Raw genomic sequence first — 27,124 nt, forward strand, 5'->3', positions numbered from 1 at the left:
GGGGTAGATTTAAGGTACAAACACTTTGGACAGGATCTAGTTTCTCTTTCTTTGCATTTGTGTTTTTCGTTTTCATTATGGCTCCATGTCAGCTCCATATGATGGTCTGTGGCAGCCTCAGGTTCTTCTCTCCTCTTCAAGGTGGATGACAAAGCTCTCATTCACTTCTGGAAGGAAAGAAGGAAAAAAGTAGCTTTCTTTTCCTAGAAGTTCCATTTTTTTCATTGATTCCTTGGTTTTGATTGGATGACCTGTCCACTATGGACCACTTCCCAGATCTGGGTGATGGAAGAAGCTATCTGAGTTCTGTAGCTTCATGCTCAATGCCTTATGGAGGATGGAAAGGCAGACTACTCTTGATGTGAGAAAAGGGAAGTCCATTATAGTGTGGCAGTATCGATTGCATGTGTTGACCACATTCTCTTCTGATCATATTTAGAGGGAACCAATGAATCCTAAGCTGGAATGGCAATGAGATCATAGCAGTAAGGTTCCAGTTAGTCAAGTATCTGGAAATTGGGGATGAGGCTACTCCACTCTTAACCACCTGAGAGCTGTCTCCATTCCTTGAGCTCTGGATCTGTTTCTTAGTTCTCCTCTTGCTCTAAAATCCTCTTTTTATCTTTAAAGGGATATTTTCCTCTATTAGTCTGCATCCCAAGTAGCTTGTGCTACTTAATCATATAACTAAAGCAAGCAGAAATCTCATTTAAATAAAGGTAAAAAAAGAAACATTGGCTTTAAATACTATTTAATTTAGTATGGAAAGTAATGCACTTGTAATAAGGAACACATTAAAAACTCATAAAGTGGTTTATTTATAAGATGGTTAGCCACCCCACCCACCAATTGCCTCATAAATACAGTTAAGTTCCGTCAACTGTTCAACAAGTGCAATTCTACAAATGCTGTGTTTCCTCTTGTGTCTGATTACAATAGTTTTCCTTCCACATATACTGTATGTAAAAGAGTAAGTGCACAGATTTTAGCATCTGAGGAGATGTTGGAGCCAATTTAGTATCTCACCCCAAATCTCTTGGGTAATCTTACAAATAAGTTTTCTGAGGCATGAAGAAGTTAAATAATCTGCTAATACTCACATAGATGGTTTGTTAAGTTCTAGTTAAGAATTTAACCAAAGGCTTTTTATCTACTAGTTTACTCTTTGCATAATACAGTTGTTCAAATCAACAAAGATTGACTGAGCACCATACTGGGCAGTATGCCAGTCACTGAGCTCACAGTGAGGGAAAAACATGATTTCTGGCTTCAAGCAACTCTGAGAGCAGTCTAGTAGGGGAAACAGCCATGTCAACCAGACAGTTAGACTCTGGCATGACAAATGCAATGTTGCTGTTTAAAACACAGTTGTGATGTATTAGATTAGAGTAGAACAAATGATGAAGGATCTCTTGAGAGTCAAGAATAACTTTGAAGAGTTGATTCATGCACAGGATTTTGTAGGATGAATAAGAGTATAATAGTTTATTCAAGATGAAGGTTGAGGGAACATTTGATATGGAGGGAATAGCATATTTGAAGACCCAGAAGTGACGGCTGTAAAACAAGTTCTGGAGACAGATCCAGATTGATTACTGACTCTTAAGTCTTACAGAGTAGATGACTTACACTATTTTATCCCTTCTTGCCATTCACTTTTCTCATCAGTAAAATGGAAACAGTGATACCTATTCCATAGGGTTATGGAGAATAATGTTGCAGCTATAAAACATATAGGAGGAGCTCAGGAGCAGGCACCTATTCTTCTCTATCTTGCTTCTCCTCTTCCTCCTTGCCACGGCAAACCTTCTGGGTAAGGAGAGAGCTCAAAGAAGAGGGTAAGAGGCAGGAAAGAAATAGATCATTGGAGGAGCTGGCCATGAAAAACTACTGAGGCATTCCTAGGTAAGAAATAACAAGATCAAACTGACATCCTTAAAAGGTATTTTTGGAAGAACTGTGTACAGGAAACTGATAGAAATCTATTTTAATAATCTAGGTGAGAGGGCTTGAAGATATAAGCAAGGGCATGGAAAAGAATGAAGAAAGCAGGGATTGAACGATTTGGGAGGTGTCATGAGCGGGGTCTATTCTGGTATAGTTTAATTCTCTGCATTCTGGTTTTCATTTCTGCGTGTCTGGAAGGGAAAACACTCACAGATCTAATTGGGCCCCCAAGGAGGCATCGCACTCTGCCTCAGGAAGGAGGCAGACAGGGGGTGCTCCACAGCTGCAGCCACTGCTCATGGCTCTCTTGTCCCTAAAGTGCTTCCGTAGAATCGCTCAACTCATCTACATCCTCATTCACAGGATAAGAAGCACCACGGAGAGCCACTGCACCATCAGATCTTTTCTCCCTTGTCTGACTTTAAAGCAGCTCCTTAAACCACTGCGTTCTTCAGGCAATTATCTCTTCACTACTATTTGTTAACTGAGAGCAAACCTCAATGCATTACATTTAAGAAGCTCAAGACTTCCCTCTAAGGTTGGCCCATGTCTCTTCTTTAACAGGAATTGAGGGCTTGGTGCGTGCAGTCTGGTGCTGGGGAGCTCACATCAAATCTCTGGAATCAACTGTTACTACCTCTGTCACCTCCAATTGCAGCCTTCTTCTACTTCCTGTAAAAAACCAAGCCAAACCAAACCTGTGGCCTTTTACTACCTGTTTGCCTTTCTTGTCTCATAGTACTGTTAACAATTCTCTTATTGATAATCAAACTGAAATATGGAGTCATTAGTTTCACACACACACACACAGGATACCCCACACCCCTGGCCCCACCCTCCCCAGATTACTGATAGCAAGAAAAAGAATGTTATCTGACTGCCAAACTCCTAACACGGGTGTGCCAGTTAGAGGGAGGTTTTTTCGCCTTCATTTCGTGTTGTTTTCAGATCTAACTAGTATTTCACTTTTGTTCTTTTTGAATCTAGCCATCTATACATTTTGAAAAATGTTTTAATTCTTCTCACAAATGGGTTTCTTTGCATAATCTCTGAAGGCTAGTCCACAGAAACAAATCATTGTAGCTTCACACTTTTCATAAAATGATTGATCTTTGAATTAAAAACCTACAAAATATCTAAATATGTGAGATCAGATAAAAATGAGTGAAGAATTATTGGCAAGGTATTTCTACTTTTATCTATAAAAATCATTGTGCTTTGACTACTTGTATTATAAAGACACTACTAACAATTTACTTATAGTGACACGTGAGTTTTTGATTTAGATTTGAAAGCATTCTAAGAACTCACTAACCTTAGAACAAACATTAGAACAGTGTGCTTGGGATACCTGATTTTCAGCACTGGGCACATAAAAGAAACCTTTGGAAAGCTTGCATCTGAAGTGCTTTCATCGCTTGAAATCATCACATGATTTTTTAAACATTGTTTGAAGCCAAACTGAAAGGATTGTGTATTTAGGATATATTTATACTGGATGCTTTTAAGCAAAAGAGGGCATATAGTAGCAATAATGCTATATCTGTTTATTTCTGTGTAATATGTAACTCTGGCATCTCTTCCAATTTTAGGTCTATCAATTATGAAACAATCAGTTAATAATTTTGACCACCTGCTACATGCAAACTATTATGCTAGACACTAATAAGGCTAACTAGCTCTCAAAATGTCCCATCAGCTGCTTTCAGTCATCTCTCTCCTGACCATCTTGTGAGGACTGTTGCCTTATTTTCATTGTATGTTCAGCTGAGTCTGCAACAATTCAGTCATATTGGAGAGAATCATAGCTGTTATTAAGACATGGAGTCTTTTACTTGATAGGGTGGCTGCTAACATTCCTCATAGACATGTTGTATCTGTGAAATTCCTTCAGATCATTCTTGTTGGTGACTCAATGTGAAGCTGTTTGCCAGGCAGCATCATAGCATCCTTTGGTTAAAATAATAAAAAAAAACACATGGCTTGACCTTGAAACAGCCAGGGAGTCTGCCTACTCTGCTAGCTCCCGTTGAGTAAAACAACTCTTCATCTCTTTTATGTGATAGCTGCTTCAGACTTAAACCAAAGGAAACTAGAATCCCTACTGACCCTGCTTTAAAAAATAAGATCAGAAAAATAAGGAAAAGCATTGTACAAAGTCAATTATGGGATTCACAAAGCTTAGGCACTCTGAAGTTAGTAACTCATTGCAGAAAAATTAAGTAGTTTAGAAAATTGCTTTTAATACTTGAGTTTATATGTGGGTTATTCAATAGTGTTTAAGAACAGAATTCACATGCTGTCCAACATGGTAGCCACCAGTCACCTGTGGCTTCCCTGGCGGCTCAGATGGTAAAGAATCTGCCCGCAATGTGGGAGACCTGGGTTTGATCCCTGGGTCAGGAAGAAAGGAATGGCTACCCACTGCAGCCTCTCCCATAGGCAGAGGAGCCTGGTGGGCTACAGTCCATGGGGTTGCAAAGAGTTGGACATGACTGAGTGACTAACACTTTCATTTTCAGTCACCTATGGCTGTGTAAGTTATAGTTAATTTAACATTAAATTAAAATTCAGTTCCTCAAGTAGCATTAGCCAAATTTAAGTGCTTATACCCATATGAGGATAATGGTTACTGTCTTGGTCAGTGAAGATACAGAATATTTCCATCACACAATGGAATAGCTCTGCATTAAAATAGCAACTGAAGACAAGACTCTCAGACTTAAACTTCTTAAGGTTGTCTTTGCTTTTATGGATTTTTTTCAGATTTTCAAACGAACTATGTCATTAAAATTTTTTTATATAGCCCCCTATTTTGAGCCAAGTCAAGTCATGGGGGCTCTGGTTAGCCATTGTGTCCACCTTGCAGTGAAAATATAAGAATAATGATCATTAAGTATCAAACTATTACCTGGCACTGAGGTTTATTCAGTAATTTGAAAATAAAATTCTGTTATGGAGAAGATGTCAGAACGCGCCTCACCAAAAGCATTTTGCTTTATGCCACTTCCTGCGTCCAGCTATTTTTCAAGCCAATGAGAAGTATTATTTGAACTTGGTGATTAAATCACCACACTGAAGAGATTTCTGGCACCAGCTGAACCCTAAAATTAGGGAAAGAGAAATATGATTTTTTTTCTTTATTCTTGTCGGTTCAAATCCAGCCATAACTTTTTTCTTGGAATAGACATTTAGATGAGAAAGCACTTTTAACTCAACTTTATCTTGTTATTTCATTACCCTTTTGCAGCAATGAAAAACTTTATACTGAATTATAAATCAAGGCCAAACATTGCATAGATGCCACAGTACAAAGATTCATTTAGTGTGCATACAACCTTATGATCTACAAGGTGATTCATCACTTGTTACCCTGTCTTCCCACTGAGGGGTTGCTTGATGCATACTAATGTACAAAAGTCAATGCTGAGCATCTAGCCTGCAACATCTTGCATATTATCACTCTTGGATTGAACTGGTTCTTAACCCATTGGCTGCGGGGAGGATTGCAGCCAATCTATTACCTAAATATGGTGAATTAATCTGGGAAAGTAGTGAAATATGAAATATGGCTTGCCCTACCTGCCCTTTGTCTGTTGACAGTTTACCAAACAGTTTAGATGTGACCAGATAAGAAAGACAAGAAATGTAAGATGAGTGCTTCACAAGAAGAGAGAGTATTACAATTTTCAAATTTCATTCACATACAGTGTCCCATTTGAGCCTCACATCATTCTGTACATAAGCAGGGAAGGTTTCGCTGCCTCAAATGAGGCAACTTTCTTGAAAAGAATTGATCATTTTCCACCCGTGTTCCTCTCCACTTGCTTCTGTGTGTAATTATTTGCACACATGACCATCTCTCTCACTAGATTTGAAAGTAAATGGGACCATGTTCATAACTATCTTGCTTTCCTGGCATCTAGCATGATACCTAGTATGTGAGTTGTTCATTTGCCCAGAAGAAGAAAGGTAAATGTAACACAAAAGATCTATAAGGGAGTTAGAATGTTTTTAAGGGAGAAAAACATTACTGCTGGGTTTTGTTGCTTAGAGTGTTTGCTCTACCCAAGTCCAGGAAGATGCTGTTTAGCATGATCTGGGTCACATAGTAGATATTCAGTGAGGGAGCTGGATCTAGGACTCAGGTCTCCTTTCACAGGACCTTTCCCACTAAAACTTCCTATTTTTTATGCCACTGATTCTTTAAGACAATTCCATTTCTTTCTGTAGCTAGTGCAACAAAAGGGAGAGTGAATTGTACCTGTATATGAAATAAAAATGGGTTACAAATGCTTAAGTAGGAAGAATTGAAAAGCTGTGCTGCTGTTGATACTTTTGGATGGCATCACTGACTTGATGGACCTGAGTTTGAACAAGCTCTGGGAGTTGGTGATGGACAGGGAAGCCTGGTGTGCTGCAGTCCACAGGGTCGCAAAGAGTCGGACATGTCTGATCAACCGAACTGAACTGATGTGGCCTAAAACCCTTTTGATGTGAAAGGAGATCCTGAGGAGAGCAGACGGGTGACTGCAGTATTATACTGTAAGCTGGGCTGTGATCACAGAGAGATGGATGGTTTAGCTGGTTACTGGTGGACACAAACATGTGATACTGTGTGTGGTCAGTGCACTAAAGGTCTCAGCCTGGAGATTCAAGAGAAAGGGGAGCTGGAGCCTAGGTGAACAGAATAGAGGGGACTGAGGAGGGAGTAATCCCCACAATCAGCAGGACTTTGTGTTTCTTGTGAGTTCATGCTCCTAACTAACAAAATCTAGCATGAAGTTGACTCTATTAAAAACATCAGAACTTCTCTACAGATCTTCTATGTTGCATCCAGCTTTCCTCTTCTGAGCAATTGTTTTGGAATATGTTTAATATGTTTCATATTTTCACTTATGTTTATCTTTGCTGTTTTTCAGTCGCTAAGTCATGTCCGACTCTCTGCAACCCCATGAACTACAGCATGCCAGGCTTCGCTGTCCTTCACTATCTCCTGGAGTATGCTCAAATGTTTATCTTTTTTTTTTTTTCATTTATTTTTATTAGTTGGATGCAAATTACTTTACAATATTGTAGTGGTTTTTGTCATACATTGACATGAATCAGCCATGGATTTACATGTATTCCCCATCCCGATCCCCCCTCCCACCTCCCTCTCCACCCAATCCCTCTGGGTCTTCCCAGTGCACCAGGCCCAAGCACTTGTCTCATGCATCCAGCCTGGTCTGGTGATCTGTTTTACCCTAGATAATATACATGTTTCGATGCTGTTCTCTCAAAACATCCCACCCTTGCCTTCTCCCACAGAGTCCAAAATTCTGTTCTGTACATCTGTGTCTCTTTTTCTGTTTTGCATATAGGGTTATCATTACCATCTTTCTAAATTCCATATATATGCGTTAGTATACTGTATTGGTCTTTATCTTTCTGGCTTACTTCACTCTGTATAATGGGCTCCAGTTTCATCCATCTCATTAGAACTGATTCAAATGAATTGTTTTTAATGGCTGAGTAATATTCCATGGTATATATATACCACAGCTTCCTTTTTTTTTTTTTTAAATTTTTTTTTATATTATTATTATTTTTTTCCAGTGGGTTTTGTCATACATTGATATGAATCAGCCATGGATTTACATGTATATCCAATCCCGATCCCCCCTCCCACCTCCCTCTCCACCCGATTCCTCCGGGTCTTCCCAGTGCACCAGGCCGGAGCACTTGTCTCGTGCATCCCTCCTGGGCTGGTGATCTGTTTCACCATAGATAGTATACATGCTGTTCTTTTGAAATATCCCACCCTCACATTCTCCCACAAAGTTCAAAAGTCTGTTCTGTATTTCTGTGTCTCTTTTTCTGTTCTGCATATAGGGTTATCGTTATCACCTTTCTAAATTCCATATACATGTGTCAGTATGCTGTAATGTTCTTTATCTTTCTGGCTTACTTCACTCTGTATAATGGGCTCCAGCTTCATCCATCTCATTAGGACTGGTTCAAATGAATTCTTTTTAATGGCTGAGTAATATTCCATGGTGTATATGTACCACAGCTTCCTTATCCATTCATCTGCTGATGGGCATCTAGGTTGCTTCCATGTCCTGGCTATTATAAACAGTGCTGCGATGAACATTGGGGTGCACGTGTCTCTTTCAGATCTGGTTTCCTCAGTGTGTATGCCCAGAAGTGGGATTGCTGGGTCATATGGCAGTTCTATTTCCAGTTTTTTAAGAAATCTCCACACTGTTTTCCATAGCGGCTGTACTAGTTTGCATTCCCACCAACAGTGTAAGAGGGTTCCCTTTTCTCCACACCCTCTCCAGCATTTATTGCTTGTAGACTTTTGGATAGCAGCCATCCTGGCTGGCGTGTAATGGTACCTCATTGTGGTTTTGATTTGCATTTCTCTAATAATGAGTGATGTTGAGCATCTTTTCATGTGTTTGTTAGCCATCTGTATGTCTTCTTTGGAGAAGTGTCTGTTTAGTTCTTTGGCCCATTTTTTGATTGGGTCATTTATTTTTCTGGAATTAAGCTGCAGGAGTTGCTTGTATATTTTTGAGATTAATCCTTTGTCTGTTTCTTCATTTGCTATTATTTTCTCCCAATCTGAGGGCTGTCTTTTCACCTTACTTATAGTTTCCTTTGTAGTGCAAAAGCTTTTAAGTTTCATTAGGTCCCATTTGTTTAGTTTTGCTTTTATTTCCAATATTCTGGGAGGTGGGTCATAGAGGATCTTGCTGTGGTTTATGTCGGAGAGTGTTTTGCCTATGTTCTCCTCTAGGAGTTTTATAGTTTCTGGTCTTACATTTAGATCTTTAATCCATTTTGAGTTTATTTTTGTGTATGGTGTTAGAAAGTGTTCTAGTTTCATTCTTTTACAAGTGGTTGACCAGTTTTCCCAGCACCACTTGTTAAAGAGGTTGTCTTTTTTCCATTGTATATCCTTGCCTCCTTTGTCAAAGATAAGGTGTCCATAGGTTCGTGGATTTATCTCTGGGCTTTCTATTCTGTTCCATTGATCTATATTTCTGTCTTTGTGCCAGTACCATACTGTCTTGATGACTGTGGCTTTGTAGTAGAGTCTGAAGTCAGGCAGGTTGATTCCTCCAGTTCCATTCTTCTTTCTCAAGATTACTTTGGCTATTCGAGGTTTTTTGTATTTCCATACAAATTGTGGAATTCTTTGGTCTAGTTCTGTGAAAAATACCGTTGGTAGCTTGATAGGGATTGCATTGAATCTATAGACTGCTTTGGGTAGAATAGCCATTTTGACAATATTAATTCTTCCAATCCATGAACATGGTATGTTTCTCCATCTGTTTGTGTCCTCTTTGATTTCTTTCATCAGTGTTTTATAGTTTTCTATGTATAGGTCCTTTGTTTCTTTAGGTAGATATACTCCTAAGTATTTTATTCTTTTTGTTGCAATGGTGAATGGTATTGTTTCCTTAATTTCTCTGTCTGTTTTTTCATTGTTAGTATATAGGAATGCAAGGGATTTCTGTGTGTTAATTTTATATCCTGCAACTTTACTATATTCATTGATTAGCTCTAGTAATTTTCTGGTAGAATCTTTAGGGTTTTCTATGTAGAGGATCATGTCATCTGCAAACAGTGAGAGTTTTACTTCTTCTTTTCCTATCTGGATTCCTTTTACTTCTTTTTCTGCTCTGATTGCTGTGGCCAGCACTTCCAACACTATGTTGAATAGTAGTGGTGAGAGTGGGCACCCTTGTCTTGTTCCTGATTTCAGGGGAAATGCCTTCAATTTTTCACCATTGAGGGTGATGCTTGCTGTGGGTTTGTCATATATAGCTTTTATTATGTTGAGGTATGTTCCTTCTATTCCTGCTTTTTGGAGAGTTTTAATCATAAATGAGTGTTGAATTTTGTCAAAGGCTTTCTCTGCATCTATTGAGATAATCATATGGTTTTTATCTTTCAATTTGTTAATGTGGTGTATTACATTGATTGATTTGCGGATATTAAAGAATCCTTGCATTCCTGGGATAAAGCCCACTTGGTCATGGTGTATGATTTTTTTAATATGTTGTTGGATTCTGTTTGCTAGAATTTTGTTAAGGATTTTTGCATCTATGTTCATCAGTGATATTGGCCTGTAGTTTTCTTTTTTTGTGGCATCTTTGTCTGGTTTTGGAATTAGGGTGATGGTGGCCTCATAGAATGAGTTTGGAAGCTTACCTTCTTCTGCAATTTTCTGGAAGAGTTTGAGTAAGATAGGTGTTAGCTCTTCTCTAAATTTTTGGTAGAATTCAGCTGTGAAGCCATCTGGTCCTGGGCTTTTGTTTGCTGGAAGATTTTTGATGACAGTTTCGATTTCCTTGCTTGTGATGGGTCTGTTAAGATCTTCTATTTCTTCCTGGTTCAGTTTTGGAAAGTTATACTTTTCTAAGAATTTGTCCATTTCATCCAAGTTGTCCATTTTATTGGCATAGAGCTGCTGGTAGTAGTCTCTTATGATCCTTTGTATTTCAGTGTTGTCTGTTGTGATCTCTCCATTTTCATTTCTAATTTTGTTAATTTGGTTTTTCTCTCTTTGTTTCTTAATGAGTCTTGCTAATGGTTTGTCAATTTTGTTTATTTTTTCAAAAAACCAGCTTTTAGCTTTGTTGATTTTTGCTATGGTCTCTTTAGTTTCTTTTGCATTTATTTCTGCCCTGATTTTTAAGATTTCTTTCCTTCTGCTAACTCTGGGGTTCTTCATTTCTTCCTTCTCTAATTGCTTTAGGTGTAGAGTTAGGTTATTTAATTGGTTTTTTTCCTGTTTCTTGATGTAAGCCTGTAATGCTATGAACCTTCCCCTTAGCACTGCTTTTACAGTGTCCCATAGGTTTTGGGTTGTTGTGTTTTCATTTTCATTCATTTCTATACATATTTTGATTTCTTTTTTGATTTCTTCTATGATTTGTTGGTTATTCAGAAGCGTGTTATTTAGCCTCCATATGTTTGAAGTTTTAACAATTTTTTCCCTGTAATTGAGATCTAATCTTACTGCACTGATACCACAGCTTCCTTATCCATTCGTCTGCTGATGGGCATCTAGGTTGCTTCCATGTCCTGGCTATTATAAACAGTGCTGCGATGAACATTGGGGTGCATGTGTCTCTTTCAGATCTGGTTTCCTCAGTGTGTATGCCCAGAAGTGGGATTGCTGGGTCATATGGCAGTTCTAGTTCCAGTTTTTTAAGAAATCTCCACATTGTTCTCCACAGTGGCTGTACTACCACTGTTTGCATTCCCACCAACAGTGTAAGAGTGTTCCCTTTTCTCCACACCCTCTCCAGCATTTATTGCTTGTAGACTTTTGGATAGCAGCCATCCTGACTGGCATGTAATGATACCTCATTGTGGTTTTGATTTACATTTCTCTAATAATGAGTGATGTTGAGCATCTTTTCATGTGTTTGTTAGCCATCTGTATGTCTCCTTTGGAGAAATGTCTGTTTAGTTCTTTGGCCCATTTTTTGATTGGGTCACTTATTTTTCTGGAATTGAGCTGCAGGAGTTGCTTGTGTATTTTTGAGATTAATCCTTTGTCTGTTGCTTCGTTTGCTGTTATTTTCTCCCAATCTGAGGGCTGTCTTTTCACCTTGCTTATAGTTTCCTTTGTTGTGCAAAAGCTTTTAAGTTTGATTAGGTCCCGTTTGTTTATTTTTGCTTTTATCAAATGTTTATCTTTAACATTACTTGTTTTTTGGACGGGAAAGTATGACTTATTGTTGGGTGTGAGTAAGCAGGGAATAGCACCAATGTTCCTGTGAGTGTGGGGCCCACCATTTGTCCAGGGGCCACTATTAGGAATGTATGTGATTCCTCGGCCATCTGGGATGAGCCCTTTTTCTGCCACCATGTCCTCCAATTCTTTTGCATTAACCTTAATAAATCCTCACTTGTTGGAGATGTAGATCCTCTGGCAGCCAGGAGACTTGAACTTGGTCTTGAGCAGGGTCTCAATCACATGCTCCTTGTTCTTCAGCTTGGTGTGGATGGACATGGTGACTTGGCCAAAGTAGACCTTGGCCACTGTGCCTAGGGTTTCCAAAGGTACCCCACATACATGTCTGAAGCCTAGATTTGGGACAGCACAAGATCAGACATGCACGTTCACTGGAGAAGCTTGTCTCTCAGGTCACTGAGGGAAAGCTATACCGGCAACATGCACCACTGGGGAGGCTGCTGCTTGAGGCCATTGCCCCCTGGGCTCCCCTGGGGAAAAGAGCACGGTTGGCTTAGTTGGCTACAGAGTAACATTACTTTTGTATTTATGGCTTGCTTCCCTTTGTACTTCTGATCTATACTTGTTTTAGTTTTCAAACACAGATGATCAGTTCCCACTTTTGAATACCCTTTCAAATCTTTTGAATTGAAGTTTCAAATCTTGTTAAATCAGTAAACTGTTTACTGTATTCTCTCAAGGCCTTTCCTCCTCTCGGGATCACAGAGTGATTCCTGGAAGAGGGTGAGGGGTTCCTATGTCATGCTCATGTGCAGAAGAAAGCCTGTTGGGATGTTGGGAACTGAGTTCTGGGGATGGCCTGGCTTCTGGCTGGAGTCTACCTCTCTCATTTCTTCCCATTTGCAGACGTTCAGTGATATGTATATAAGAGAAAGGGAAATGGCTTACTTGAAATAGAGGTAATGTGCCAAGATAAGTCACAGGAGTCATGAGAACATGTAATATGGCAAATAACATGCTGGGCTTAATACCTTTTAAGTGTAGTACACAAATCATTCTCAGTGTTATGATGTAGGAGAAATAGAAATGAGGTGGCACAATAGTTCCTGCCTTGTGGTCCTGTGGTTTGTGGAGGCCACATCAGGTTCCAGTACAGACAAAGGCCCTGGAGGTTTTAGCTTTCCATAGGCAAGGGGAACAGATGATACATTTGAAAACACATAGGAATATGAGGTAAGGACCTCAAAAGAAATCGTGTGGTAGAATTAGAGGGGCAGTAACAGAGTAAGTTTGCAAAGTAGTAGGTAACCCCAAAATAAATAATGTTGATATGTTATTTTTATCATTGCACTAGAAAAAATTTAAAGTCTGTGTATATAAGTAGGCAATAATATGGGATATTTGAAAACAACCTAATTAATGAAATTCAGTGAGATCCCAGTACTACTTTTGTGGTTTCAAATCTGTTAAAAGGCTTTCAAATCTTCATCTGTTAGCTGTTTGCAAATAGTTTGCTTGCTTCTTGCTAACTGCACTATTGTATGGACAAATGAATAGTTGAAATTGGCAGACAGAGTGTGTACAGTGAATAAACTGGTCAACAAGCTTTATGACAAACTCTTTATTCCAAATAAACTTCTTTCTTCCAAATAAAGTCCTTCTAGAAGATTTTTTTTGGACTAACATCTTATAAAGACTTCTTAGGATTTTTATGAATCAGTTTATATTTGCAGTGATTTAGTTGGCAGAACATTTGGGAGTTGTCAGGACATAGGCCCTGCTTGCTTGTGCTGGACTGTGCCTGCAGGGAAGCATGACCAGTACTGCCTCAGGCATCCCAGGACCCTACTCTGACCCCAAGAGAGCAAAGAGTCCTTGGAATCCAAGGGATACGACCATCCAGCTGCCCCCCTTTTCTGGCCCATCTTCCCTGCATACCCAGAATTCTAGAATTCCCTGCCTGGAGGGCATGCACAGCCTCTTCTGTGGATATATTCCCTGGAGGGTGTGGAAGTACAAGCTGGGATGTCAACCTGGGCTGGGATGTCTGCAGCTGGTGGCATATGAGGCTTTGTTTTTACAGAGACTAAAGGAGTAGGGTATGGAAAAGTAGGGAGCTTTCAATAAAAATTAGGCACAAGCTTGTCTCTGACTTATATCCCCTAAAAGGTAGTGGCAACGTCACTGTTGTTACAATCTTCTGCAAATTTCTGAAATGCCCTCTAGGAAGTGACAGTACTACTGTTCTAAGTAAGAAGGCTGATTTTTTTTCTAATAGATAAACTTTCTCTGAAGATGACATCAAACAAATCCCAGAGATGTTTTGTGCTATGATATCAATAGAATAAAAGTGTCTAATTTTCAAAGGTGCTTACTTTGAAGAAAAACTCATTGAAATGTGTAAGTTCTGATACTTTTGATAAAAACCAATAGGCTTTTAAAAACCAATTAGTTTTTTAACCAAAAGAAAAAAATGTCAGAGCAGATTGGGATAATTTATGAAATTTTTATCACATCAAGTAATGTGGTATGATGTATTCAGTCAAGAGTCAGGTAAACTGTATTTTAGTTTCAGCATTTCTGTGAAATAGCTGAATTATTTGGGCCTTGATCTCCTAGGGTTTCAGTTTTGATGTCTATTAAACAAGAGAGGTTGAACAAGATGCCCTCTAAGCTTTCTTCTATATTTACAAGTCCAAGATTTTTGTACAAGCCATGTTATCTCAGATATGTGACCAAAAAATCATCAAATCAAAGAGTGTCAATTGTAAGTTGTATCGTTAATTTGTGTACCATTAAGAAAGAGACACATTACTACAGGCCAATATCACTGATGAACATAGATGCAAAAATCCTTAACAAAATTCTAGCAAACAGAATCCAATAACATATTAAAAAGATCATACATCATGACCAAGTGGGCTTTATCCCAGGGATGCAAGGATTCTTCAATATTCACAAATCAATTAATGTGATACACTACATCAACAAATTGAAAGATAAAAACCATATGATTATCTCAATAGATGCAGAGAAAGCCTTTGACAAAATTCAACATCTATTTATGATAAAAACCCCCCAGAAAGCAGGCATAGAAGGAACATACCTCAACATAATAAAAGTCACATATAATAAACCCACAGCAAACATTATCCTCAATGGGGAAAAATTGAAAGCATTTCCCCTAAAGTCAGGAACAAGACAAGGATGCCCACTCTCACCACTACTATTCAACATAGTTTTGGAAGCTTTAGCCACAGCAATCAGAGAAGAAAAAGAAATAAAAAGAATCCAGATTGGAAAAGAAGTAAAACTCTCACTGTTTGCAGATGACATGATCCTCTACATAGAAAACCCTAAAGACTTCACCAGAAAATTACTAGAGCTAATCAATGAATATAGTAAAGTTGCAGGATATAAAATTGCATTCCTATATACACTAGGAAATCCCTTGCATTCCTATACACTAACAATGAGAAAACAGAAAGAGAAATTAAGGAAACAATTCCATTCACCATTGCAACAAAAAGAATAAAATACTTAGGAATTAATCTCCCCAAAGAAACAAAAGACCTATATATAGAAAACTATAAAACACTGATGAAAGAAATCAAAGAGGACACAAATAGATGGAGAAATATACCATGTTCATGGATTGGAAGAATCAATATAGTGAAAATGAGTATACTACTCAAAGCAATTTGTAGATTCAATGCAATCCCTATCAAGCTACCAACATTATTTTTCACAGAACTAGAACAAATAATTTTACAATTTGTATGGAAATACAAAAATCCTCAAATAGCCAAAGCAATCTTGAGAAAGAAGAAAGGAACTGGAAGAATCAACCTGCCTGACTTCAGACTCTACTAAAAAGCAACAGTCATCAAGACAGTATGGTACTGGCATAAAGACAGAAATATAGATCAATGGAACAAAATAGAAAGCCCAGAGATAAATCCATGCACCTATGGACACCTTATCTTTGACAAAGGAGGCAAGAATATACAATGGAGAAAAGACAATCTCTTTAACAAGTGGTGCTGGGAAAACTGGTCAACCACATGTAAAAGAATGAAACTAGAACACTTTCTAACACCATACACAAAAATAAACTCAAAATGGATTAAAGATCTAAATGTAAGACCAGAAACTATAAAACTCTTAGAGGAAAACATAGGCAAAATACTCTCTGATGTAAATCATAGCAGGATCCTCTATGACCCACCTCCCAGAATATTGGAAACAAAAGCAAAAATAAACAAATGGGACCTAATTAAACTTAAAAGCTTTTGCACAACAAAGGAAACTATAAGCAAGGTGAAAAGAGAGCCCTCAGAATAGGAGAAAATAATAGCAAATTAAGCAACTGACAAAGATTTAATCTCAAAAATATACAAGCAACTCCTGCAGCTCAATTCTAGAAAAATAAGCGACCCAATCAAAAAATGGGCCAAACAACTAAACAGACATTTCTCCAAAGAAGACATACAGATGGCTAACAAACACATGAAAAGATGCTCAACATCATTCATTATCAGAGAAATGCAAATCAAGACCACAGTGAGGTACCATCTCATGCTGTCAGAATGGCTGCTATCCAAAAGTCTACAAGCAATAAATGCTGGAGAGGTGTGGAGAAAAAGGAACCCTCTTACACTGTTGGTGGGAATGCAAACTAGTACAGCCACTGTGGAGAACAGTGTGGAGATTCCTTTAAAAACTGGAAATAGAACTGCCATATGACCCAGCAATCCCACTGCTGGGCATACACACCAAGGAAATCAGAATTGAAAGAGACACGTGCACCCCAATGTTCATCGCAGCACTGTTTACAATAGGCAGGACATGGAAGCAACCTAGATGTCTATCGGCAGATGAATGGGTAAGAAAGCTGTGGTACATATACACAATGGAATATTACCAAGCTATTAAAAGGAATGCATTTGAGTCGGTTCTAATGAGGTGGATGAAACTGGAACCTATTATTCAGAGTGAAGTAAGCCAGAAAGAAAAGCACCAATACATTATACTAATGCATATATATGGAATTTAGAAAGATGGTTAACAATAACCCTGTATATGAGACAGTAAGAGAGACACAGATGTATTGAACAGTCTTTTGGACTCTGTGGGAGAAGGCGAGGGTGGGATGATTTGAGAGAATAGCATTGAAAAATGTATATTATCATATGTGAAAAAGATCACCAGTCCAGGTTCAATGCATGAGACAGGGTGCTCAGGGCTGGTGGACTGGGATGACCCTGAGGGATGGGTTGGGGAGGGAGGTTGGAGGGGGGTTCAGGATGGGGAACACATGTACACCCATGGCTGATTCATGTGAATGTATGGCAAAAGCCACCACAATATTGTAAAGTCATTAGCCTCCAATTAAAATAAATTTAAAAAATCCTAAAATTATAAAAAAAAAACCACATTGCCTATCATAATTTTAAGACTATTGACTATAAGAAGCATTCTAATTTAGAGGTGTAAAGATATTTAAAAGGATATCTTAAATATCTAATATACAGTAAATCATATTTATCTAAGCATTCTTCATAGAGTCCTGCAGAGTACCTATCACATCTAGTCATTCATTTATTCATTCAATAGGTAAATACAAATTTGCTGTCTGCTGTATTTCTGGCTGTGCATGTATCAACATGTATTGAATAATGGAATTTTATAAGTATATATACTTGCCTTTCATAACATCAACATGAACATGATGCTGGAGATACTGGCAAAAAATCAGCTTGAAGAGAGCAGCAAAATTGTCCTCTTTGGAGAACAGCAGAATCACCAGAACTTTAATCTTTATTTGCTTCACAGGCATTTGTACTGATAAAAGGAAGGCAGGTAAATAAGGATTCCCAGATCAGTTTTAGTAATCAAGGTGCCTTGGTTACTTTCTTCACATTTCTATGAAAATCTTGTTGAAAGAAGAACTTAATTTCATAACTAATGAAAGTGCTCCTTCAACTGTCATTTCTTTTACACTAGGAATGAGTGTTCTATGAAACACTTTTAAACTATATCATATAAAATAATTTTACATGACTTACTATCATGCTATATTGTTAAATTAATTTTTGCATGCTTAAATCTTTATACTATCCATTTGGACTTAATAGTAGCCCAAGACATAAATAAATCCTTAAACGAACATTTTGTAAGGAATGCTACTTCCCTAGGGAGCTTACTCTCAGAGTCAGAATCTTAAGTGCACCAGTTCAGTTCAGTCGCTCAGTTGTGTCCAACTGTTTGTGATCCCGTGGAGTGCAGCATGCCAGGCTTCCTTGTCCATTACCAACTCCTGGAGACTACTTAAACTCATATCCATTGAGTCAGTGATGCCATCCAACCATCATATCCTCTGTCATCCCCGTCTCCCCCTGCCTTCGATCTTCCTTAGCATCAGAGTCTTTTCCAATGAATCAGTTCTTCACATCAGGTGGCTAAAGTATTGGAGCTTCAGCTTCAGGATCAGTCCTTCCAATGAATATTCAAGACTGATTTCCTTTAGGATTAACTGGTTTGATCTCCTTGCTGTCCAAGGGACTCTCAAGAGTCTTCTCCAACACCACAGTTCAAAATAATCAATTAAAAAAAAAAAAAGACATCAATTCTTTGGTGCTCAACTTTCTTTATGGTTCAACTCTCACATCCATACATGACTACTGGAAAAACAATAGCTTTGAATGGATGGACTGTTGTCAGCAAAGTAGTATCTCTGCTTTTTAATATGCTGTAGAGGTTGGTCATAGATTTTCTTCCAGGGAGCAATCATCTTTTAATTTCATATCTGCAGTGATTTTGGAGCCCCCCAAAATAAAGTCTCTCACTGTTTCCATTGTTTCCCCATCTATTTGTCATTAAGTGATGGGAACAAATGCCATGATCTTTGTTTTTTGAATGCCGAGTTTTAAGCCAGCTTTTTCACTTTCCTCTTTCACTTTCAAGAGGCTCTTTAGTTCCTCTTCATTTTCTGCCGTAAAGGTGGTATCATCTGCATATCTGAGGTTATTGATATTTCTCCCAGCAGTCTTGATTCCAGCTTGTGCTTCATCAAGCTCAATATTTCACATGATGTACTCTGCATATAAGTTCAATAAGCAGGGTGACAATATACGGCCTTGATGTACTCCTTTCCCAATTTGGAACCAGTCCATTGTTCCATGTCTAGTTCTAACTGTTGCTTCTTGACCTGCATACAGGTTTCTCAGGAGGCAGGTCAGGTGGTCTGGTACTCCCCTCTCTTGAAGAATTTTCCACAGTTTGTTGTGAGCCACAGAGTATAAGGCTTTGGCATGGCCAATAAAACAGAAGTAGATGTTTTTCTGGAACTTTCTTGCTTTTTCTATGATCTGACAGATGTTGGCAATTTGATCTCTGGTTCCTCTGCCTTTTCTAAGTCCAGCTTGAACATTGGGAAGTTCTTGGTTCACATACTGTTGAAGCCTGACTTGGAGAATTTTGAGCATTACTTTGCTAGCGTGTGAGATGAGTGAGATTGTGTGGTGGTTTGAACATTTTTTGGCATTGCCTTTCTTTGGGATTGGAATGAAAACTGACCTTTTCCAGTCCTATGACTACTGCTGAGTTTTCCAAATTTGCTGGCATATTGAGTGCAGCACTTTCACATTTTCATCTTTTAGGACCTGAAATAGCTCAGCTGGAATTCTATCACCTCCACTAGCTTTGTTTGTAGTGGTGCCTTCTAGGGTCCTCTTGACTTTGGACTACAGGATGTCTGGCTCTAGGTGAGTGATCACACTATCATGGTTATCTGAGTCATGAAGATTTTTTTGTATAGTTCTTCAGTGTATTCTTGCCACCTTTTCTTAATATCTTATGCTTCTGTTAGGTCCATACCGTTTCTGTACTTTATTGTGCCCATGTTTGCCTGAAATTTTCCCTTGGTGTCTCTAATTTTCTTGAAGAGATCTCTAGTCTTCCCATTCTATTGTTTGAGTCAGACTAGCCTGAGTCAGAATTGCCTATGAGTGTCCAGGAGTCTCCAGTGGAGTGGTGGGTCAACAATTTGGCCTCAGATCAAACAACAGGGAGGGAACACAGCACCACCCATCAACAGAAAATTGGATTAAAGATTTACTGAGCATGGCCCTGCCCATCAGAACAAGACCCAGTTTCCCCCACAGTCAGTCTCTCCCATCAAGAAGCTTTCATAAGCCTTTTATCCTTATTCATCAGAGGGCAGAGAGAATGAAAACCACAGTCACAGAAAACTAACCAAACTGATCACATGGACCACAGCTTTGTCTAACTCAATGAAACTATGACCCATGCTGTGTAGGGTCACCCAAGATGGATGGGTCATGGTAGAGAGTTCTGACAAAACATGGTCTGCTGGAGAAGGGAATGGCAAACCACTTCAGTATTTTTGCCTTGAGAAGCCCATAAACAGTATGAAAAGGAAAAAAGATATGACATTGAAAGATGAACTCCCCAGGTCAGTAGGTGCCAAAAATGCCACTGGAGAAGAGTGGAGAAATAACTCTAGAAAGAATGAAGAGATGGAGCCAAAGTGAAAACAATGCCCAGTTGTGGATGTGACTGGTGATAGAAGTAAATTCCAATGCTGTAAAGAACAATATTGCATAGGAACCTGGAATGTTAGGTCCATCAGTTCAGTTCAGTTCAGTCGTTCAGTTGTGTCTGACTCTTTGCGACCCCATGGACTGCAGCATGCCAGGCTTCTCTGTCCATCACCAACCCCTGGAGCTCACTCAAACTCACATCCATGGAGTCAGGGATGCCATCCAACCATCTCATCCTCTGTCATCCCCTTCTCCTCCTGCCTTCAATCTTTCCCAGCATCAGGGTCTTTTCCAATGAGTCAGTTCTTCACATCAGGTGGCCAACGTATTGGAGTTTCAGTTTCAGCTTCAGTTCTTCCAATGAATACTCAGTACTGATTTCCTTTAGGGTTGACTAAAATTAGGTCGATAAATCAAGGTAAATTGGAAGTGGTCAAACATGAGGTGGCAAGAGTGAACATGGACATTTTAGGAATCAGTGCACTAAAATGGACTGGAATGGGAGAATTTAATTCAGATGATCATTATATCCACTACTGTGGGCAAGAATCCCTTTGAAGAAATGGAGTAGCACTCATAGTCAACAAAAGAGTCTGAAATGTAGTCCTTGTGTGCAGTCTCAAAAGTGACAAAATGATCTCTGTTAGCTTCCAAGCAAACCATTCAATATCACAGTTATCCAGGTCTATGCCCCAGCCACTAATGCCAAAGGAGCTAAAAGTTGAATGGTTTTATGATGACCTACAAGACCTTCTAGAACTAACACCCAAAAAAGATGTCCTTTTCATCATAGGGGACTGAAATGCAAAAGTAAGAAGTCAAGAGATACCTGGAGCAACAGGCAAATTTGGCTTGGAGGACAAAATGAAGCAGGGCAAAAACTAATAGATTTTTGCCAAGAGAATGCCCTGGTCATAGCAAACACCCTCTTCCAACAACACAAGAGATGACTCTACACATGGACATCACCAGATGGTCAGTACCAAAATCAGATTGATTATTTTCTTGCAACCAAAGATGGAGAAGCTCTATACAGTTAGCAAAAACAAGACCGGTTATCCCAGGAATGCAAGGATTCTTTAATATCTGCAAATCAATCAATGTAATACACCACATTAACAAATTGAAAGATAAAAACCATATGATTATCTCAATAGATGCAGAGAAAGCCTTTGACAAAATTCAACACTCATTTATGATTAAAACTCTCCAGAAAGCAGGCATAGAAGGAACATACCTCAACATAATAAAAGCTATCTATGACAAACCCACAGCAAGCATCACCCTCAATGGTGAAAAATTGAAAGCATTTCCCCTGAAATCAGGAACAAGACAAGGGTGCCCACTCTCACCACTTTTATTCAACATAGTGTTGGAAGTTTTGGCCACAGCAATCAGAGCAGAAAAAGAAGTAAAAGGAATCCAGATAGGAAAAGAAGAAGTGAAACTCTCACTGTTTGCAGATGACATGATCCTCTACATAGAAAACCCTAAAGACTCTTCCAGAAAATTACTAGAGCTAATCAATGAATATAGTAAAGTTGCAGGGTATAAAATTAACACACAGAAATCCCTTGCATTCCTATATACTAACAATGAAAAAACAGAAAGCGAAATTAAGGAAACAATACCATTCACCACTGCAACAAAAAGAATAAAATACTTAGGAGTATATCTACCTAAAGAAACAAAAGACTTATACATAGAAAACTATAAAACACTGATGAAAGAAATCAAAGAGGACACAAACAGATGGAGAAACATACCGTGTTCATGGATTGGAAGAATCAATATTGTCAAAATGGCTATTCTACCCAAAGCAATCTATAGATTCAATGCAATCCCTATCAAGCTACCAATGGTATTTTTCACAGAACTAGAACAAAGAATTTCACAATTTGTATGGAAATACAAAAAACCTCGAATAGCCAAAGTAATCTTGAGAAAGAAGAAGGGAACTGGAGGAATCAACCTGCCTGACTTCAGACTCTACTAAAAAGCAACAGCCATCAAGACAGTATGGTACTGGCACAAAGACAGAAATATAGATCAATGGAACAGAAGAGAAAGCCCAGAGATAAATCCACGAACCTATGGACAACTTATCTTTGACAAAGGAGGCAAGGATATACAAAGGAAAAAAGACAACCTCTTTAACAAGTGGTGCTGGGAAAACTGGTCAACCACTTGTAAAAGAATGAAACTAGAACACTTTCTAACACCATACACAAAAATAAACTCAAAATGGATTAAAGATCTAAATGTAAGACCAGAAACTATAAAACTCCTAGAGGAGAACATAGGCAAAACACTCTCTGACATAAATCACAGCAAGATCCTCTATGACCCACCTCCCAGAATATTGGAAATAAAAGCAAAACTAAACAAATGGGACCTAATGAAACTTAAAAGCTTTTGCACTACAAAGGAAACTATAAGTAGGGTGAAAAGACAGCCGTCAGATTGGGAGAAAATAATAGCAAATGAAGCAACAGACAAAGGATTAATCTCAAAAATACACAAGCAACTCCTGAAGCTTAATTCCAGAAAAATAAATGACCCAATCAAAAAATGGGCCAAAGAACTAAACAGACACTTCTCCAAAGAAGACATACAGATGGCTAACAAACACATGAAAAGATGCTCAACATCACTCATTATTAGAGAAATGCAAATCAAAACCACAATGAGATACCATTACACGCCAGTCAGGATGGCTGCTATCCAAAAGTCTACAAGCAATAAATGCTGGAGAGGGTGTGGAGAAAAGGGAACCCTCTTACACTGTTGGTGGGAATGCAAACTAGTACAGCCGCTATGGAAAACAGTGTGGAGATTTCTTAAAAAACTGGAACTAGAACTGCCATATGACCCAGCAATCCCACTTCTGGGCATACACACTGAGGAAACCAGATCTGAAAGAGACACGTGCACCCCAATGTTCATCGCAGCACTGTTTATAATAGCCAGGACATGGAAGCAACCTAGATGCCCATCAGCAGATGAATGGATAAAGAAGCTGTGGTACATATACACCATGGAATATTACTCAGGCGTTAAAAAGAATTCATTTGAATCAGTCCTAATGAGATGGATGAAACTGGAGCCCATTATACAGAGTGAAGTAAGCCAGAAAGATAAAGAACATTACAGCATACTAACACATATATATGGAATTTAGAAAGATGGTAACGATAACCCTATATGCAAAACAGAAAAAGAGACACAGAAATACAGAACAGACTTGTGAACTCTGTGGGAGAAGGTGAGGGTGGGATGTTTTGAAAGAACAGCATGTATATTATCTATGGTGAAACAGATCACCAGCCCAGGTGGGATGCATGAGACAAGTGCTCGGGCCTGGTGCACTGGGAAGACCCAGAGGAATCGGGTGGAGAGGGAGGTGGGAGGGGAATCGGGATGGGGAATACGTGTAAATCTATGGCTGATTCATATCAATGTATGACAAAACCCACTGAAATGTTGTGAAGTAATTAGCCTCCAACTAATAAAAAAATTAAAAAAAAAAAAAGAAAAGAAAAACAATAAATGACAAAAAAAAAAAAAAAAAAATACAAACAAGACCGGGAGCTGACTGTGGCTCAGATCATGAACTCCTTATTGCCACATTCAGACTTAAATTGAAGAAAGCATGGAAAACCACTAGAGCCTTCAGGTATAACCTAAATCAAATCCCTTAAGATTATACAGTAGAAGTGACAAATAGATTCAAAGGATTAGATCTGATAGAGTGCCAGAAGAACTATTGACGGACATTCCGTGACATTGTACAGGAGGCAGGGATTAAGACCATCCCCAAGAAAAAGAAATGCAAAAAGGCAAAATGGTTGTCTTAGGAGGCCTTACAAATAATTGAGAAAAGAAGAGAAGCTAAAGGCAAAGGAGAAAAAGAAAGATACACCCATTTGAATGCAGACTTCTAAAGAATAGCAAGGAGAGATAAGAAAGCCTTCCTCAGTAATCAATGCAAAGAAATAGAGGAAAACAATAGAATGGGAAAGACTAGAGATCTCTTCAAGTGCACCAAACAAGTGAAGAATAAGGTTCACTCAGCCCCCATGTCTTCATCTAGAGAGGTTGCATTGGGACCTTAGGGAGATGGAGAAAGAATTAGCTAAAAAATGGTTGGACCCACTCTGTATAATAGAAACCATATGCAGTGATTTTAAGCCTCATTATATACAGCAGACAATGATGCTTTATCTCTCTTCAGGAAGGAACTGGCAAAACTCCTTAGTCGAAGTGCACTTTCTGTTCTTCTTCTGTTTAAATTTCCCTTCTTGAGCTGCTCTTGCCGAATGAGATGTATGATTATTTCTTATTGGCCTGTCATGCTGCAGTCCATGGGGTCGCAAAGAGTGAGACATGACTGAGCCACTGAACAGCAACAAAAATTGGCCTTTGCTTTCAGTGTCTGTTCAAAGTTTGTCTTAAGCACAGTATCCTAATCAACCTCATTTCCAAAGAGGTCCATTTTCCCTCCACTGCTGAAGGTTGCTCATCCTGAGAGTAGCTTCTCTCTGGGTTCACAAGGGCCCAGCTTCCTGGTTCTCTTGGATCAGAGCACACTGTGTTTGCTCATCAGCTAAGTCTCTTTCCCAAATTGGGATAAAGAGAGGAATTCCACGTTGAACTGAACAAAACATGCCTGTGAGGACACGTCCTGAGTCATGATTCAAAGATTGTTTCAGGCTATCAGCTCAGAGTTTCTATGCTTACCCAATTATGTTGTCCTTACCTTTGTGTGATCTACATGAGGATAAAAATTGATCACTGGTTAAATATGTTGCTTAGGGCCATTTCTATTAAATCTGAGCATCAGATACACACACTTGAATCAATTTCCTCTTACATCATTTTGACATATGATGCCCTTTCCAGACATCATTGTAAGAGTAAGAATGATCTATATTGGCTTTTCTCCTCTATAATTGTCATTGAATAGTAGTTTTCCTGAGGAATCCTAATCCATATGACTATATTTTAGATATAAATTTCTCCCCAGTGGTCCTTTGGCTATGGAGAAATTAGCAAGACTATAAAGCAGAGTGCTTGAAAGAGTCTCCTTGAGGATAAGCAAGAGGGAAAGAGATTTATACTTTTCATTTAGTGGCAATACTTACTTTATGCAGTTTTATATCATTAGACCCATTAAAGGACAAGAATGTGAAATATCTCCTCCCTGAAGACAGTTCTTTGTATTTGCACAAAGTTTTCCATTCTGAGTAAACCAACCATAAGGAAGAGTCCAATATGTATGTACTTCAGTGCTCTGTTATTTCAAGGACTCTCCATTTCCCCCTTACTCCCTAGAGGGCTAAACTGTGCAGAGCTTACAGTCTTTAAGTGCATAAGTAATTGTCCTTTCTGGACAGTCTGTTTCTGAAAGTTTCCTGTAGAATCGAAGACAGAAAAGCCCAACCTATTGGTGGATTCCATCTTGTAAGCTTCCCTCAAAAACCACAGACCCTAGTCTTTGTATTTATTCAATTGGACCAAGTTGCAGGAGATTTGGGGGAGTAGAATGTATTTGGGAATGTGAGTATGTGCCAGGCAAGGAGGTTCTTTAATTTGAAATGTTATCACAAATACTTAAAAAACGCATTTCAGCTCAATCTGGACATGGTAGAGAGGGTTTTGTATTTCTTGGCAACATGCCTGATACATCGAAGTAAAAAAAATACACACACACACACACACACAGGATTCAGAGATATTTTTAGAAAAATCCTCAAACTTGGAAAAAGATGAGCATTTGATGCTCAGTGGATTCACACATAAACCTGGTGATTCTTTTGGTATCTGCATTCATCAGAAGCTATTAAACTAGATGCTGCAAGCAAACACAGTCTGATTCCCTCTGGTGGGATGTGACAGGCAGAGGGACTGTGAAGTTTTATAATAGAATTTTAGAGCATTTTCCTATTGTATACTTCAAATGACATTCTTTAAAAGGGAATTAAGAATGGTGACATGGTTGGTCAGATATCTAGGCCAGTGGTCAGTGGCAAGTGATTACTGAGGGAAGATAGAGGCTTTTCTAGGTAGACTGATGCAGTCTTTGTGAGGTCACATAGGAAGATAAGACTAGGAAATAAAGGACTTTCCTGGTAGCCCAGTGGTTAAGACACTATGCTTCCACTTCAGGGGGTGTGAGTTTGCTCCCCTGTCGGGGGAAAAAGAGCTCACATGCCACACAGTGCAGCCAAAAGAAAAGAAAAGAAAACAAATACAAACAAACAAAAGTAAAACAAACAAACAAACTCATAAAACCTAGGAGATGACTCTCTGGCTAAAGGACTGAAGTAAGATCTGGAATGACCTCTGGGTGATATCAGAGGCTAGAGGACTCTCTGAGCCTGGGTTACACCACCCGTAGAAAGAGCTGAGGGCATCTGGTACCTTTCAAGATAGAGTGGCTCCAACCTGTCTCCGTAGCCCCACACAACTTCACCAACTTTACAACTTCTAGATGTAAAGTTTGGGGCTAGGGAAAGACATGTAGGGCTTACAAAAGCACCTGACAAGAGCTGTCTAGCAAAGAGCTAGACCTTCTCTGAGGAGAAACAGAAACCTGGAAGAAGGTCTGAATGGTGGAGGTCTCAACCCACTGCCATCAACTTCTGAGAGGGAACTTCGTTACAAGACCCTGCGATGAAATCTGTCCAGTAGAACTGGACTTATCACTTTTCTCATAGCATATCTATGATGTCTTAAGAAGTGCACACCTGGTTTCACTGTGGGAGGCAACAGAACTGTTATCAAGATGGCTGATGGGTTGGCCGAAGTGTCTCTGAGGTGAAAGAATGATGAGGGATGTGGTAAGGCAATGGGAAGAGGAGTAGGAAAATGGAAGAAAAAATTTATCCTCTGGAAGGAGGACTCTTCC

At 38.9% G+C, this 27,124-nt stretch overlaps 1 protein-coding gene and 1 pseudogene across 2 annotated transcripts in view; one reads left to right on the forward strand and one right to left on the reverse strand.

The window, feature by feature from the left end:
• KCNAB1 (potassium voltage-gated channel subfamily A regulatory beta subunit 1) overlaps positions 1–27,124 on the forward strand; it is a 453,549-nt gene that overhangs the window by 52,189 nt on the left and 374,236 nt on the right. The gene's annotated exons all lie outside the window — the stretch shown is intronic.
• Positions 12,090–12,217, reverse strand: LOC133074300 (small nucleolar RNA SNORA70; annotated as a pseudogene).

Source organism: Dama dama, chromosome 19 (genome assembly GCF_033118175.1).
Source record: "Dama dama isolate Ldn47 chromosome 19, ASM3311817v1, whole genome shotgun sequence".
Taxonomy (NCBI): domain Eukaryota; kingdom Metazoa; phylum Chordata; class Mammalia; order Artiodactyla; family Cervidae; genus Dama; species Dama dama.